Below are 12,015 nucleotides of genomic sequence, written 5' to 3'. Positions count from 1 at the left end.
TGTGGAACGAATATCGGAGTGGCTATTGCCACTACAGTCCATGAAATGTGTATATCATGAAAAGACGCAAGAACAGATGGTATGAATAAGGCTGATGTAAGAAGACGGAAAATGTCACCCATGCTCCTGAAAAACACTTTTTACTTCAGATGGGCCTTGTCGGGCAGACGACTGCCCTACGAGCCTCTCCATCTTTATCTGTCGAGCACAGTGTTTGTCCATTTGGTGTAGATGTCCATCCTAGCTAGGTCTTTCGTATGTTATCTCCCGCACCCCCCTACTCCCCTCATCTGTGCGCCCTCTTCTTTAATGAATCGAAATCAGATGTATAAAACAACTGATTACTTTAGAAATAAGTTTGTGTGTTAAGTATTACACTTCAAACATGTAAAACCGTTATAAAGTCACAAAGGGCTCTCGTTATCAAACACTGGATGACAATTGTCTGGAAACCTTGCGCTTAGTTTTAAGATAAGCTGGTTGACCCCGCATCAAAATTTTATCACATCGTATCTCGTGAACTGTACAGTAAAATGAACTACTGTATCTTTGCAGATACATTCGCTGGTATATGTCAATACTATCTGTAAAATGAGTTGCTAATTAGTAGTAACGAAATAATAAGCCTAATACTGATGATTATTTAGAAGGTGAATGGTTGCAGCATGGGGTATGAATGGACTGGGGTTTGCGCTTTGGTTTGTACAGGCGGAGGTTTCTTTTACCTAAAATAAATATCTTCCACAAAAAATTACAAGAACGGACTAATGAACAATATCTACAACCCAGTGGTATATTGCCTGGCTATAGTTCTTGAGCAAACTGGAAAACAGATAACCGCAAGTAAATAAATACGTAAATTCAAGACTAAGCAAGATCACAAAGCTACCTAATATTACTTAGAGCCTCAGCTACATACATGGGAATACCAACCAACGAGAACGAATTCGGATCAAAAACATCGCACTCTAGGCTTCCAGCATTGCACTTGGGTACCACTGTATACAGCGTGGTCCATTGATCGAGACCGGGCCAAATATCTCACGAAATAAACGTCAAACGAAAAAACTACAAAGAACGAAAATCTTCTAACTTGAAGGGGGAAACCAGATGGCGCTATGGTTGGCCCGCTAGATGGCGCTGCCATGGGTGAAACGGATATCAACTCATTTTTCTAAATAGCAACCCCTATTTCTTATTACATATTCGTGTATTACGTAAAGAAATATGAATGTTTTAGTTGGACCACTTTTTTCGCTTTGTGATAGATGGCGTGTGGTGTCACCGCCAGACACCACACTTGCTAGGTGGTAGCCTTTAAATCGGCCGCGGTCCGTTGGTATACGTCGGACCCGCGTGTCGCCACTGTCAGTGATTGCAGACCGAGCGCTGCCACACGGCAGGTCTAGAGAGACTTACTAGCACTCGCCCCAGTTGTACAGCCGACCTTGCTAGCGATGGTTCACTGACAAATTACGTTCTCATTTGCCGAGACGATAGTTAGCATAGCCTTCAGCTACGTCATTTGCTACGACCTAGCAAGGCGCTATTATCAATTGCTATTTATTTTGTGATGCATGCACCGTCAGACCGATGTTCACCAATTATGGATTAAAGTTAAGTATTCCAGCAGTTACGTACTTTTTTTACTAGACTCAACTCCTGTAACTATTCCAGACCTCACGCCAGCCTGCGTGAGCTTAAACGCGTGCCTTTCGGCTACCTCATAGTGGCTTGGCTGTCTTGCCAAGTCACAACATGGCGCTGTAATAGTCACAAACATATGGCTCACAATTTTAGACGAACAGTTGGTAACAGGTAGGTTTTTTAAATTAAAATACAGAACGTAGGTACGTTTGAACTTTTTATTTCCGTTGTTCCAATGTGATACATGTCCCTTTGTGAACTTATCATTTCTGAGAACGCTTGCTGTTACAGCGTGATTACCTGTAAATACCACATTAATGCAATAAATGCTCAAAATGATGTCCGTCATCCTCAGTGCATTTGGCAATACGTATAACGACATTCCGGTCAACAGCTAGTTCGCCTTCCGTAATATTAGCACATGCATTGACAGTGCGCTGACGCATGTTGTCAGGCGTTATCGGTGGATCACAATAGCAAATATCTCTCAACTTTCCCCACAGAAAGAAATCCGGGGACGTCACATCCGGTGAACGTGCGGGCCATGCTTCGGCGACCAATCCACCTGTCATGAAATATGCTATTCAATACCGCTTCAACCGCACGCGAGCTATGTACCGGACGTCCATCATGTTGGAAGTACATCGCCATTCTGTCATGCAGTGAAACATCTAGTAGTAACATCGATAGAACATTACGTAGGAAATCAGCATACATTGCACCATTTAGATTGCCATCGATAAAATGTGGGCCAATTATCTTCCCTCCCATAATGCCGCACCATACATTAACCCGCCAAGGTCGCTGATGCTCCATTTGTTGCAGCCATCGTGGATTTTCCGTTGCCCAATAGTACGTATTATGCCAGTTCACGTTAGCGCTGTTGGTGAATGACGCTTCGTCGCTGAATAGAACGCGTGCAAAAAATCTGTCATCGTCCCGTAATTTCTCTTGTGCCCAGTGGCAGAACTGTACACGATGTTCAAAGTCGTCGCCATGCAATTCCTGGTGCATAGAAACATGGTACGGTTGCAGTCGATGTTGATGTAGCGTTCTCAACACCATCGTCTTTGAGATTCCCGATTCTCGCGCAATTTATCTGCTACTGATGTTCGGATTAGCCGCGACAGCAGCTCAAACACGTACTTGGGCATCATAATTTGTTCCAGGTCGTGACAGACGTTTTACATGTGGCTGAACACTTCCTGTTCCCTTAAATAACATAACTATCCGGTGAACGGTTCGGACACTTGGATGATGTTGTCCAGGATTCCTGGCGGCATACATAGCACACGCCCGTTGGGCATTTTGATCACAATAGCCATACATCAAGACGATATCGACCTTTTCCGCAATTGGTAAACGGTCCATTTTAGCACGGGTAATGTATCGGGAAGCAAATACCGTCCGCACTGGCGAAATGTTATATGATACCACGTACTTATACGTTGGTGACTATTACAGCGCCATCTATCACAAAGCGAAAAATGTGGTCCAACTAAAACATTGGTATTTCTTTACGTACTACACGGATATGTAATAAAAAATGGGAGTTCTTATTTTAAAAAACGCAGTTGATATCCGTTTGACCTATGGCAGCGCCATCTAGCGGGCCAATCATAGCGCCATCTGGTTTCCCTGCTTCAAGCTAGACGAGTTTCGTTCTTTGTAGTTTTTTCGTTTGACGCTTATTTCGTGAGATATTTGGCGCGGTCACCATAAATGGACCACCCTGTATAAAAGACAGATGCATGTAACCAGTCACTCTCAAATACGAGGGCGCTCTGAGAAGTAATACCTTCGTACTTTATATGTGGAAGTTCTTAAAGCTTTTTAAATATACGTTATTAACACTCTGTATTCTACATGTCTACATATTTGTTTCTAAGCTTATTCAGCCTGGCGACGAACTCATTTCTCTCAACGAGCGACCTTCACTGTATAATATTTGTTGAAGGACCACAACCTCACTTCTGCTTGCACCACATCATCACTATCAAAATGAATTCCTCGGAAATGTTCTTTATGATTAGGAAACAGATGAAACGAGCGGGACCAAGTCGGGACTGTGTGGAAGATGGCCGATAGCAGTGAACACAGGGCGTCGGATTGTTGCAGATGTCGTTGCACCTGCGTATGGTCTGGCATTGTCATTCCGAAGGAGAGGTTTCTCTCTGTGTGAACGAAATCTTCGAATTCGAAACTGAATTACAGCGCGCTGTTTCACACACTGATATAGTTACATTACACACCGCCGTGTTATATAGTTTAGTATGAAGCTCTCTAGCGGCGTGGAGCTGCAAATGTGTAGACATGAAGAATGTTGATGTAGAGTGCTAACAACGTTTGTTTTCTTTAAAAAGCTTTAACGTAACCTGGATGGTATGGCCTGTATTTTTTGCTAGTATTTTGAAATTTAATAACTCTAAAACTTGAATAGGTATTGTAATTAAATTTTAATCAAATAATTAATATTTGTGACCTATGTGAAAAAATGAAAGACTGTGGAATACATGGTGGAGTGAATATTGATTTTTATCTTACGTACAGAGTTACGCATAATTTTTAATTCAGGTTCACCGTACTTCCACAGTATTCCAAATAAAAGGTCAAGACAAATTTTATTTTTTTAGATATTAAAACAGTAAGTCATGAATATTTATCATTTCGCTGTTTCTGTACTTCAGAACTATTTTTTATAAGTCAGTTTTTTTCTCCTAGTAATTTAAGAACGTACGACATGCTTCAGCTTGTAATATTTAATACATTGTTGAATAATGTGGTTCATTGTATAGGCAAACACTGCATTATTGATTATGCAAAATATTGGTTTTGTAGCGTTAATACTGGATGAAATAATGCTACCTAGGTGCCCAGAAACGTTGATTACGGGAAATCGAAACTAAAGATTTGCATGTAATTTCCTTGTCAATGATAACATGTCAAAATGTTACTACTCTATACTCTTGTTGATTCCTAGAGTGCATTTCACCTTCTTTAGCTTTCTTTCTTTTTCTTTGTTACTCTGGTGTCCTTTAACGTGCTTTCCGCAGCATTTTCCGCATCAGTGGCATGTTGCCTGTCCATGTGTAGCAGCCCACTTTTCATGTTGTCACCAGTTTTGATGCCAAGTCTGTTCATGATTTTTAATTTGCTTGCGGGCACTCCAACATTTACACATATTATGACCTCCATGACACCAGTCTGAAAAGCTGACATGCCAGCAAAATCAGTTTTTGGCAAGTATTTCCAAATGTAACAACTAAAGCCTCAATTCCGATTCTGCGTTTTGTCATATAAACATTTTTCCGGCAGATTAGAATCTGAAAGATCTCTCTATATTTTTCTGAAGTTCTACCACATCACTTTCTCGCATGAGGTGTGCCTGTATATGTTTTTGTCCCTTTGCTTCACACCTATTATACTTGCAGCAATATTTGTTTCTTTTTTGGCAGAGGTCATGCTACGGCATCTCATCGGAGGATATTTTGTGAAACAGGGTTCCCAAATTGATTTTCTCGTCTCACTGACATTTTCGTTGTTACTCCTGATGGCTAGGCCATTTTATATTTGTAATTTCATGAATCTAACTTCTCCACTAATTGATTTACTATAAGACAGCTTTTTTCCAGTCGTCTCCTTGCGGACTCTCGCCCCCATTCTCTTCTTCACATGTTTTACATACTCTATTTTTTTTAAATTTCAGTTTCACGATATGATTTAGCAGCCCCACCAAGACTGTGTGTGTGCTGAACACACATCTAGCAACTGAACTACTAAAAATAGAGACTGCCCCCGTGATTTCTATACCACCACTGAAACCTTCAAAATTTTTCCCATAATCGGCAGACGTTATTGTGACAACTTCATTCGGTGATGCATGTCCACTCAGTTAGGAACCATCGAATTCATCGTCAATATCAGTAGATTAAAAAGCGTCAACAGTTTATTTCACTGCGCTCTGAATAGGTGCTTTACTGACTGAGGGCGTTATGCAAACGTTTATAATACTTCTCAGATTTGACTGGTGGCTGTGGGAGATCAGTCATAGTACAGAATATCTGGGCTGCTTCTCTTCCCTTTCAAATACACCTTATGGAATAAGGAAGGCGAATATTGATTGACTTCACTATATTTTGTGCATGTTACAGGAGATGTCATTCCACATTTCGCTACTGTACACACTTGGCTTTCCACAGTTACAATTTTGCTGGGTAGGCTTCTTACTTATGTCCTCGCTAAACATAAGAGATTTTTCACTATTACAGTATTTAAGTTTAGCAAGGGAGAAAAGCAATTCTGAAAGCTTGTTCTTACTAGTGAAAGTGTAACCGTTATTTTAATTATTTACAACATCAATATTGTTTTTCTTATTCGGTAAGATGTTTCAACTTGCGTTTTGAAGCACTGTTTGGCGACTTCTAGGTCTAACCCCACTTTATTGTGGCGAACCAATTTATTCAACATGGTTGTGTTAATTACCACTACAACTAAACTTCTTTGTTTTTGGGACTGTACGATGTGCAATTGTTGAAATAAATAGTCAGAACAACAAGTTTATAACACGAACACACACACAAAAAAACTAAACTTAAGTAATCTAATTGCATCGACAGAAAGATCGACTGTAATGAATCCACGCTCATAATACAATCGATATGTTCTTAAAGGGGATTACACTGAAGAGTTGCCATGGAAACAGTGGCGCAAAATTTAAATAACTAGACATTATAGGCAAGGTTTCGTTTTTAAGAGCAGTGTGGTTGCAGGGCATCCACGGGCCGCATATGCTATGGAAAGGCCATTAAACACGCAAATGATGAGGCACTATAAATAAGAGGTATAATTTTAGAATCGGGAAGAATGTTATCAATTAAAAAATTCCATTTTTTGGGCCATCATGTTGTCCAGGTCCCGTTAAGCGTTCTCATACACCAAATGAGGAGGCACTGTTTTTCAGCACTTCATCGCAAGAACAGCAAATACAAATTGAGTACTCATGCTTTTTCCCCTTGGACGAACAGTGACGTGCACAGGAGTAAAGCTCAGTTCTCTTAGAAGAGTTTTGGTTGCGACCTACTTAAATGATGAGTTTGGTTAATTTGGCAGAAGTTGCAGTGAGGTATCTCAGGCAGTAATCAACTACACGATTGTTACCCACTTACAAATGGCTACTGTGATGATCAAAGTCACGCCTAATCCCGTCAAAATTGGTGAGACGTGGAAAAAAATTGCTGTTTTGAAGAGTGCGCCGCAGCGCGTTGTGTGAAGCAGTCGCCTTCCGTTTTTGGAGGTGGCGCCGCTGTGGCAATCGCAGCTTTGGTGTCTCCCTCTGGTGGGAAAGGGGAAAGGTTGCCTGTTCACGTGCATTTAAGGGCCGCTATGAGCTCGGCAGTTGCCTATCGCATCCGTCTCCCCTCCCCCACGTGGATCCTGTACGATCTCATTCCGTTCCCTCACCTCCTATTTTTCCTTGAACGGATACGGATCCTGTACACCTCCCGCATACTCGATCCTCCTCACCCGCTTGTCTCACCCATCCTCTCCCACCCCCGCCCTCTGCCGCACCTGTATTCGCACGTCCCACCCCGTCTCCATCTCTCCACCCTCCTTACCCTCTCCCAAGGTGGCTTCCATCAGCTCCCCCTCCCTGATGATGTCCTCCTCCCCTCCATCTACCCCTCCTATCAACTTTGATCCTCACCCCCACTTCCTCTGTCCTTTCCTTTAGGCACCCTCCCTCCCTTCTCTCTCCTTTTCCCCCACCCCTTATCCTCCTTCCTCAACCCGTCTTCCCCGGGGCTTCCCCTCCCCCTTCCTCCCTTCCCCCTATCTCCCCTCCCCGTGGCATCTCTGCTCTCCCCTCTCCCTCTCGCACCCCCCCCTCTCTTGGCAGGTCCCCAGACTCGTACACGCTCAGTGGACTTTCACGCGCCGGAGATCCATCGCCATCAGTGTCTCGTGTGTGTGCCTTCGTTTTGTGCTTAGTGTTCTTTCGCCGTCACGCCACCACTGTTCACGTGCGCCGTCGCAGTCATCCGTGTTTTGTGCGCCATGTCAACAAGTGTCAGTGTTTTTTCTCGGTAGCGTGAACGGCTTCATGTTTATTGTTTTTCGTATCTACATTTTTTGCCCGCCGTTTTTATTGTATCATCTGTGCCAACTATATGTCATATTATTGTACCACTCAAGGCTGAAGAGCAGCGTAATATGCTGCTGACAGCCCGCCTTGTATGAGGTGATTAAAATTACAATAAAGAAAAAGAAACTCGGCAGTCGGGCAGTCTGTCAGTCACGGAGAGTCAAGTGAGTTGTTCAGCCGTGTCAGTGTGGGGCAGTCAGTGTCTGTCTGTCGTCCGGAGTGCTAGTATGTGTTAGGCCGCCAGTCTGCTCGAGTTTGTTCAGGAAATGGACATTGGCGGTTGGATTGATCGGTAGGTCGGTCTCTTCCCGGGGCAGGGATGTCGGGTAGCCTGAGGGCATGTTTCCTCTGCAGGGGTGGGTCCGTCCGAGTGTATCGCTTAGTCAATGTCGGTCTGCCGTCTGGAGTGCCAGGATGTCTGTCGTTCGTATCGACCTTAAGGCCGGTTGGATCGATCGGTTGGTCGGTCGTGCACTGAGACACAAGATGACTTGTCCGTCTTGAGCGTCGGCGCATGTGAGGTCGCCACGTCAGTCCAGTGGGCCGCGCCGTATAGCGAGGCGTAGTGGCTTCGCAGCCGACACGAGAGCAACAGGAGTCAACCCACGACGTCGGTCTGGCCGGGGCGAGCTGCGACGCCGTGAGACGGGATATCGGCGCGCCTTCCTGCGTCCTTTGAAGCGACTGGCAGCTGACGGTTCGGAAGAGCCATTTGGGGTGCTGCGCCAGGTCTTCACCAGACATCACAGTTTATTAAAAGTGATTCGTGATATGTTGTTTCATTTACTTGTTAAATTCTACTTGTGTTCTTGGTCAGTCTCTCGTTCCCAGCTTGCTCGTCTGTCTCCCGTCCGCATTTGTTAGGCAGTTAGCGTCTGTCTGTTTGTCTGTCGGTCTGCCGTACGATGATAGCTGCCTCAGTCATGTTTGTCGGATTCGGTGTTAACGAATTTGTCTCGTACAATTACGGCGTAAAGACCGAATTCCTGAAATATGTTCTTAACTTGCCTATCATCTTGCGAGGCGGTATATGTGTAATGTAGAGCATGTTGTACATTTTATGTAAGTCTGAATTTCATGGATTTAAATAGTCATATTTATAAAGTTGCCACCTTTCCACCGTAAGAGCCCTTTTAAAAACAGTTTGCACATTCTGTGGCAAATAATTCCTTAGTGTGAGTGTTTTTACCATTTCCATCCTTCTTACAGGGTGCATAGTTTGTTTGCTTGTGTAAATTGTTAAAGCTCTTAGTTTAAAGAAATCTGGTGTGTTGCAGATTTGCACCAGTGTAGTCTTTCAGAGGTTGTTGTGAGCAGTCGTGACTACGGCCGTGTTGAAAAGGGAGCAACAAGGTTCTCAGCCCGAAGGCTCACACTGTCAATATTGTTCTTTCTGCCTCTAAATAAAATTGTAACTTAATGTTTTGAGGGTGCTTTTCTGCTTATAAATTTTAAATCTGTTTTTGGAAAGGCTTTTATGAATAAAATTCCCATTTGTTAAAGGTAATTTCATTTCATCAGTTACTCCCTGGGAACTACTTCCACACTTAAATGTGTTAATGTTCTTGATGAATCGCTAGTAAATAAAGGAAATTCTTTAAGAAAATATTTTGAAAGTAAATTCACGGTTCAGTTGGAATAAATGACACCAGACGCTTCCCTATCGTAATTAGAATGATGCAACGGGAACTGCAAACGACTAACCTACTCATTACGACTACAGCTGCTAAAAGTCTACCTACGTTATGAACAAAAGTAATCTCATAATTTTCTGAACTTAAATATGTACTGATGTGATGGACTTATAGTTTCCTTGAGACATATGAGTCTCAACTTTATCTTCGATAATGACAGAAGCTAAAGAAATCAATTAAAATTGGTGTCACACACAAATCTGCGGTGCTATTCCAAGACCTGAAAGCCTCAGCAATATCGACGATTGAAGAAGGGGAAAGGGCTGAAAGCGTGAACTGATGCTTATGTCAGGGAGTGCATTGGAAGACGGTAGTCCGTGTGGTTGTATTGGCACAGTGCTATGGTGCTGTAATTGTTAACACATCTCCCTAGCAAACAAGAGACATAGGTTCAAGTCATAACCACGGCACAAATATTAATTCATTTATTCGCCTTATATCATTATCGAAGTACAACACATATGTTGAAATGCTACCGTTCTACCACAACTGTATTTCCTTTTCTCTCTCACGCCACCTACCTTGTCTCTCGCAATAGTGATTATAAAGAAATAACAACAGGGACCAGTGGACTGACAATCTGCGTTCTTTCAACGAAATAACGTCTCATGGGTAGACAGGCGGTTGAAAGCGACTCATCGGAGTACATACAGCTTGCGGACCGGTGGTACCGAATGCAAATCCGATGTGGTTGCATACCGAAAGGATGTTACTAAGCAGCCCATCTTACTCTTCACTTGTTGGAATGGGGGGAAAATTTCGGGATTGCTTGGGATGTCTTTACATAAACGGTGAAATGCTTCTGGAATTTTCAATTACGACGATTTATTTCCTTCCTTTAGGAGAAGCGTAAATGGCTCAACATGCCTTTAAATAAGAAGCCAGAATATTCATCTCTCTCTCTCTCTCTCTATTCGTTTAGTCGGTTCCGACTCTTCGTGACCCCATGAACCAAATCACGCCACTTTTTCCTGTCTTGCACTTTCTCCCGTGGACCTTCCAGGTTGGAACACATTGCTTCTGTGATGCCATCGATCCATCTCATCCTCTGACGTCCTCTTCTTCTAGTTCCTTCAATCTTCCCCAGCATTAATGTTGTTTCCAGCGAGGCATGCCTTCGCATTGTGTGTCCAAAGTAAGTCAGCTTTTGATGTGTATTGTAAGAATATTCATAATGAACATCAAATGACCACCGTAAAGCACAATGGTCTTTGACTCAGTGAGGCATTTATTTAAAATCACCGGTAATGCCCTTATTACCGAGGGACTGTGATAAAGGAAGGGGCTCTTATTCTCTCTCACACTCATCGAAGATACACACGGAAGGCATATCGTTCTATCATTTACTGTTCACTACAGTAATAGATGGTTACAGGCACTTCTTAGAGCGCCTGTGGAGCTGGAAGGAGGGGGGGGGGGGGGGGATGGAGGCCCACAAAACTCTTAAAAATTCTGAAAAATATACCCACTACATACCCCGAGCTATATGAACTGCATTACGACATGAGAATCACCAACATACACCATTTACTGACGAAGTAACTCGTTAAACTAAATAACACAAAAGCAAGCGAAAGAGTGGGTTTCATTAAAAAACAAACATGTCCAGTATCAGTTACGTGTGGACACAAATTAAGCTGCAAACGTAAATATGATAATACACTACTGGCTATTAAAATTGCTACACCAAGAAGAAAAGCAGATGATAAACGCGTATTCATTGGACAAGTATATTATACTAGAACTGACATGTGATTACATTTTCACGCAATTTGGGTGCATACATCCTGAGAAATCAGTACCCACAACAACCACCTCTGGCCGTAATAACGGCCTTCATACGCCTGGGCATTGAGTCAAACAGAGCTAGGATGGCGTGTACAGGTATAGCTGCCCACGCAGCTTCAACACGATACTACAGTTTATCAGGAGTAGTGACTGCCGTATTGTGACGAGCCAGATGCTCGGCCACCATTGACGAGACGTTTTCAGTTGATGATAGATCTGGAGAATGTGCTGGACAGGGCAGCAGTCGAACGTTTTCTGTATCGAGAAAGGCCCGTACAGGACCTGCAACATGCGGTCGTGCATTATCCTGCTGAAATGTAGGGTTTTGCAGGGATTGAATGAAGGGTAGAGCCACGGGTCGTAACACATCTGAAATGTAACGTCCACTGTTCAAAGTGCCGTCAATGCGAACAAGAGGTGACCGAGACGTGAACCAATGGCACCCCATACCATCACGCCGGGTGATACGCCAGTGTGGCGATGACGAATACACGCTTTCAATGTGCGTTCACCGCGAAGTCGCCAAATTCGAATGCGACCATCATGATGCTGTAAACAGAACTTGGATTCATCCGAAAAAATGATGTTTTACCATTCGTGCACCCAGTTTCGTCGTTCAGTACACCATCGCAGACGCTCCTGAATGAGATGCAAGGGTAACCGCAGCCATGGTCTCCGAGCTGATAGTCCAAGCTGCTGCAAACGTCGTCGAACTGTTCGTGCAGACGGTTGTTGTCTTGCAAT

The sequence above is a fragment of the Schistocerca americana genome, chromosome 6, assembly GCF_021461395.2.
Source record: "Schistocerca americana isolate TAMUIC-IGC-003095 chromosome 6, iqSchAmer2.1, whole genome shotgun sequence".
NCBI classification, from domain to species: domain Eukaryota; kingdom Metazoa; phylum Arthropoda; class Insecta; order Orthoptera; family Acrididae; genus Schistocerca; species Schistocerca americana.
This window is presented reverse-complemented; position numbering follows the sequence as displayed.